General features: G+C 40.1%; 1 long non-coding RNA gene across 1 annotated transcript; it reads right to left on the bottom strand.

Moving 5' to 3' along the window:
- Nucleotides 1–3,399: 3,399 nt before the first annotated feature.
- On the bottom strand, nt 3,400–5,551 carry LOC120572633. Its single transcript, XR_005641464.1, has 4 exons — nt 5,295–5,551; nt 5,027–5,048; nt 4,044–4,174; nt 3,400–3,570 (listed from the first exon to the last, which is right to left on the bottom strand). It is a non-coding gene; the product is annotated as an uncharacterized LOC120572633 (long non-coding RNA).
- Nucleotides 5,552–6,433: the final 882 nt, after the last annotated feature.

Below are 6,433 nucleotides of genomic sequence, written 5' to 3'. Positions count from 1 at the left end.
TGCTTAATGTCTACCGTATAGTGTTTTTCTCAGGTTTGAGGAGTCTAATCTCCCACATACAGGTATGCTCTTTGTGTGATTCGTCAACACATCCTGTGGCTGTGTTGCTAAAGCTCTTCAATCCTTTTGAGAGCAGCTTCAAAACACAGGGAATGAACTCCTTCGCAAAAGAAAATAAACTTTGCAGCGCGCGAGCCTCTAACGAGTGTCAGACATCCCGGCACAAGTGTCATTTGGGTGATTTACAAGCATAACCCAAGGCTAAAGGCTCCTTTGACGTGGAATAAAGAAATCTATAGATATCAGAGGAAAACTGTACTCTCTATCCAGGGATTGTGAAGACCGGAGCTGCCTCTCTTATTGTGGAGTTTAAAAAGGCAAATCTGCATATTTAAATGTAAAAATAACACTTTGTATGAATATCAAAGGGCATTATTTTCCGTCACCCAAACATATTTCTTGTTTAATTAGCTAGTAAGTGTGAATAGGGTATTGCTCATTGTTAGTGGAGGATTATGTCGCAATGCAGTTACCAACTACACTTGAAGGTTTAAAGAGTAAACACTGGCAGCTTCAAAATGACTATGAAAAAAAGGATCCTCGGAAGAGAGAATGTTATGATCACTCAATGCAAGAATTGGATTCAGATAGATACTGTCCCGCTGGGGCTATGGTCATTTTTAAATCATTACCACATTATTTCAGACTATTTCTATAAAGATAAACATGAAAACGAGGCACTTTACTCATATGAGGGGGAAAAAATGAAAGAGAAAGCGAGTCACAGAAGTAGAAAGTAGAAAATAAATAAATGAAAGATTTTTTTTTCTACAATCAATTTTATCTGTAGAAACTAAAACCACAGATAATGGGCTCAGGCTGCAAGTGCTCTTTAGAACAAATGCTCTCTGTGCAGGAGCAGTTAAAACAACTGTGGTCAATGCCTTTACATTCCATTGAAAGCATTGTAGCGCTTGCATTTTACATGACAAATGTGGTACAAAGTGGACCACTAAATCTTTTCAGTGTACACATACGATCCAAGCATGACAGCACCGAGCAGATTTACACTTTGCGATGACAATCCATGAAATATTGAGCCTCTTAATCAGCAAAATGGAGCAGCTCTTGACTGCCAATTCAGGACTTTTGGACAACAGATGCGTATTTACCACTATAATATCCTCAAACCTGTCTATCCTGGATGTGGCTCCTCTCATCATTTGTCTTGTGGTGCAACTCAATGCAAGTGGAGGAACACTCACAGCAGGCATGCTGAGAATTAATGCTGTAGTGTGGAACTCCTTTTCCTGTCCTATTAAAAAAATTTTCACTATGTATGTACAATTTTCTAATTTCTTTGCTCCTTTTTCCTTGAAAACCTATGCTTTTATTGTACATCTCTAATCAGCTGAAGAAATACACAGTACACTGCAATGTTTGACACTGTTTTTACACATTTGTCATTTCTTAGCTCTATATTGAATATATAGCTCTGATTCATATTATGGTACCGATTGCATAAACTGAATATGGAGCTTCCTCATTTTGTACGGTCAACTGGGAAATAAGACCACGGCTCCCGCAACCTAATAATTTAATAATAAGAAATGATTTACACAGTCTGATCCAAAACTTTGGACAACCATATTATGAATACATATTCATAGAAGAACAAACTGCATTAAAAGTTTCTTGCCAGCTTGCAACTCTTAAATCAAACAAACAGAGAATCCCCAGAAGTTTTAATAATGAGAATCACAATCGAAAGCAAGTCATGTCAATGTTAAGGTACAGTATACAGTATGTCCTGGTGACAGTGGTATAGACCTTTTTAGTTACATGCACATAGATGAATGACAGCCTCCTCAATTTTTGCAAAATGTCAAAATGGCTTCAGAGTCAATTTCCATTTGCTCAAACCTGTCATCCTGTTCTGCCTTTATAGATTAATTTACGGTAAGTAAAAAAGAGGCAGCAGCAGTTTGGGATTACATTGTCACATCAGCCCTGTCACTTTCTGTGATAAAATTAATTATAACCAAGGCTATAAGAGGGTTGGCACCCCTTATCATCTAAAAGAAACACTTTAAAGTCATAATACATCAATTTATCAAATTAAGATCTATTATTTTTAATTATTTATTCTCACACCTTTATGACAGTGCCCAAAATGGCAACAGCTAATGAAAAGTGTTGTATCATGTCATCGCTGTTTAAAATGTTTATACCGGAGATACACAAGGGGAGGGGAGACATAACAAAAACATTGGCATATGCAGTCTTATAAAATAGCTCTGCACTTATTATATACAGATTTTGTGTAAGGAAATAGAAACAATAATGATACTGCAGTTATTTTCCCAAAAGAGGATAAAACCTTTTTTTGCAAGTATACCCAGCCACAGCATCCAAGCTTAATGCTTCTGGCTGGGCATTTCTCGTGGCAGTGTTAGACTAACATTACTGACTGCCATTTGGCGTGACATATTGTGTGGTTAGGTTTGTATTACACATGCAGAATAAAAGGTGTAATATTCTGAGAAATAAACTGGATATTGGATATTCTCTGAGATAAAAGTGGTACATTTACGAGAAAAAAAAACAAATTTGCGAGAAGAAACTTGGATATTCTCTGAGATTCTTAGGTCAGAAATTTGCTAAATTCTGACATTAATGTCACAAATGTATCAGAAAAAAATCGGTTACATTTTTCAATGTGTCAAGGAACCACATCCCGTCACTTTGCAAGGTTGGATCAACCTCATCACACCCCAGACACCGCTGTTTGCCATGTATTAGACATTTAAAAACTGCAATTACAACCAAGCTAAGTACAACTTGCTGCAAAATATATGTACTCATTTCTACATCCGTAGCAAGTATGACCAACACCCGGTGTTGAATCAATTCCATGGTGAATTTTAAATGTTATATTTGTATTGTTGTATTGTTATACATTATATTGTTGTTGATAATTTGTCTGTCTAGGTGCATATTATGTTTCCTCCATTATTCTTTCCTATCTGTCTCTTGTTGTATCCCTCTTAAGCTGAATAACTAACTTGACTTTATCATGCATTCAAATCTCCAGTGCCATACAGGTGAATCACTAATGGACAGTGCGTAAATGCATTCTTTAAGAAAATCCACTGCATTGGAAACAAGTAAAATCTTCTCACCCCATTGGCACTTTTTTATTAGTTTTTAAAGATAAAGTTTAATTTAAGTGCTGACTGCACTTTTATTTTGCAGTGTATATACTCTCTTATTTTCCAGCCTCGTCTCCTTTCCACACTCCATCACTTTTACTCCCTGCCAATCTTGCCTCCCTCACCACCACCACCTTCATCGCCTGCCTGCCCACCCCCCTCTGCGCTCACCCCCCTACTGTGCAGCGCCGCTTTCTCCCGGCAACATTTGTCTCTCATTTGGAATGAAGAGGAAATGCCTCCCTGTGGGCTCACAAGTGGCCCATCCTGAGGGCTGGCTGAGATTGATGCCTGTGATCCAGCTGTGCTGATTTACTCCCCGCACCCACAGGGGAGTGGGAGATTACACTGTGCTCTGCTGGAGAGGACGAGAGGCAGACAGACAAAACGAGAGAGGGAGAGAAAGAGACTGATGTCATGTGGTAGATGAAGCCCTGTGGGTCCTCTATTAGCACTCCATCTTCTTGTCCCAGACCACGCCTTTCATTACTTCTCAATCTAATTGTGCTGCAAGAGCCGCGTTTGATGATCACCATTTACTCCTCTCTAAGAGTTGCTGGGGCAGAACATATCCTGACGCAAAACATATTCATGATATACATACAGGGCTTGTAAGAGAAAAGTGAAACTCATTATCAGTGTTCCAAGTTGACAGAATGAGGAGAAATGAAAACTGTGTATTGGCATTCAATAAGGCAAAAATATGTCTTGGCTGATCATTCCTACTGTGGAGCAGAAATAATCTATAGCTGTTATCTAAACATTGATTCTAACATTATCCTCTTGAGGTCATCTGTAATTACCTAACAGGGACGGGTGTCCTAAATTTACCTTGTCTCGTGGTTGGCTCAGTGGCCCCTCCCCAGCCATCAGCCTCAAATTGAATTTGGTGATTGATCACAGGTCATGGACGAATGATAACACTCTATCACTTCAGCTGCTGACATCATACTGCAAGCAATCTATTACATTGTGACACAGAGATGTTAGCTCATGACACATACCCCTTGTGTTGTCCTTCAGGTCCCGGTGGCCCAAAGGACAATACAAGGGTTAATACAGCACCTTAGTGCTTTTTTGTACAGCATTTTGGTCAGCTTAAACCAGCGCCGGCCCGAGCCTTTTGGGGGCCCTAAGCAGAATTTGATTTGGTGGCCCCCCCTCCCACCACGCGGAGTCACCTGTGCTTGACGATTATTGACACAAATGTCACGCTATAATGTTACATTATAAATGAATACAGTGAGGTTATGTATTAATACAGTGACGGTTTATGAACTACTGTTCCCCCAGAGCACAGATGCATAAGGACCCCCCCATTCTATTTGTGCAAAAGTGGATGCAAATGGCGAGGGGGGGGGGGGGTCTGGGGGTGCTCCCCCCGAAAATTTTGAATTTTTTAAATGTGATTTCCTGTATTCTGGTGCATTTTGGGAATGGTCAGCTGGAGAAGGGAAATACCTAAATTTGTTCAGATTCATAGCCTTTTGCTTTTTGATTTATTAAGGTAGTGACTTCACGCAACTACTTGGGCTTCAGGGCCAAACAATACTGACATACTCTGTGTTAGTAGGAAGTAGGGCTGGGCGATATGGCCTCAAAAAAATCCCTGATTTTTTCACAAAGAATCTGATTCATGATTTAAATCGATCCCCCCCCCCCACTTAAAATTAATCTGCAGATGACAAATGACAAGATCTCTCACACACACACACACACACACACACACACACACACACACACACGGGGCATGTATACCATTATGATTATTCATGCCAATTTTATGTAAATATTGGTTTGAGTGTTTTCCCTACCATTGTATTGGGGGGGCGCCCTCTGTGAAAGAGTGAAAAAATTATATTATGCTATATATTCAACAAATTATATAATAATGCTATATATTCAACAACCACTAAACGGATGCGTGAGATAAAGCTGTTTTCACACATACAGGTAATTCACTTCTCGTTCCTCAGTAAAAGTTCAATTCATTTTAACTTTAGTCGCGCAACCTTGCCCCTATTTTCACCTGTTGCTGAGTAATGTGCATTAACATGCCATGGTCTCATGAGTGTAGCATACCTGTAGCAAGCTCCTTCGTAGTAACTAGCGGTAAAAACAAACGTCGAAGAGGAGCTCCATGCTACAGAGTGGCGATTGCTAGTTGTTGTAAGCCGCTACAGACCTCCGTCACAGCTCGGTCATATCAGTGGCTTTTAGCTAGTAGATGTGTTGAGCCGCATCAGAGTTCCATGGTGCTCCGTCAGGTAGGCGGTAGTTCAGTAATCCGAAAATAGGTGACTTTGAGCCGGGTACAGAGCACAATGAGCTGCCGGTCATTTTGGTGGATATTACGATTAAGTAAGTAATGAAATGAGTAGTTAAGAAAATAACTAATGTTAACCGCTGTCGCTGCCGTGTTGTTTGTGTATCACTATGGCGGGGGGAGGGCTGGGCCCATTCGGAACTACGGGAGCCCAGATGGGACCGTCGGCGAATGTTAAGAGGGAAAAACAACACTCGGTTGGGGGCCCCCTAGTGGCCAGAGGGCCCCAAGCAGCCGCTTAGTTCGCTTATGCCTCGGGCCGGCTCTGGCTTAAACTGTTTAAATGTGCTCTAGAAATAAACTGTACTTACTTACTTTACAAGAGACAGGGTTTAGAGAGCAATTCTCAACAAAGTAAACGGAAGTATATAACCCTTGTGTTGTCCTTTGGGTCACTGGGACCCGAAGGACAACACAAGGGTATCAATTGTAAACCTCCAAATTAAAAGTCCCAATGTTTTCTAGAAAACAGGAGGTGCTATGTGTTTCTTCAGTGTCACCTTGAGAGAGAAAAAAGTTGAACTCTTAAGTTTTAAAACATGACATTGTAAACTGTGGCTTCAAAATCCCAAGAGGAAGCTTGCTGAAGCTGAATCAGTTATTTACTGTAGATGACTTTAAATGAAATGTGTTTCCGCTGTCAAATGTATTTATTGTTTGCTTTGCAATGCTAGCATGAATGTTAAATGCAGATTAATCTTTCCATCTTGTGTGTAAAAGACGGGAAATAAAGGCTTTGTTTTGAACATTTATTGACACTTTAAATCTCACTGTCAGCCAGAGCATAATCTCGCTGGCTACAAAGAAAATGTACTTTTTCCCTTTGAGAGTTTTACTCCACTGAGTTTTATGCACTGAATTTATGGTTTTAGAAAAATGAGCTGACAGCACACTG

This window comes from Perca fluviatilis, chromosome 2 (genome assembly GCF_010015445.1).
Source record: "Perca fluviatilis chromosome 2, GENO_Pfluv_1.0, whole genome shotgun sequence".
Taxonomy (NCBI): Eukaryota; Metazoa; Chordata; class Actinopteri; order Perciformes; family Percidae; genus Perca; species Perca fluviatilis.
This window is presented reverse-complemented; position numbering and strand designations above follow the sequence as displayed.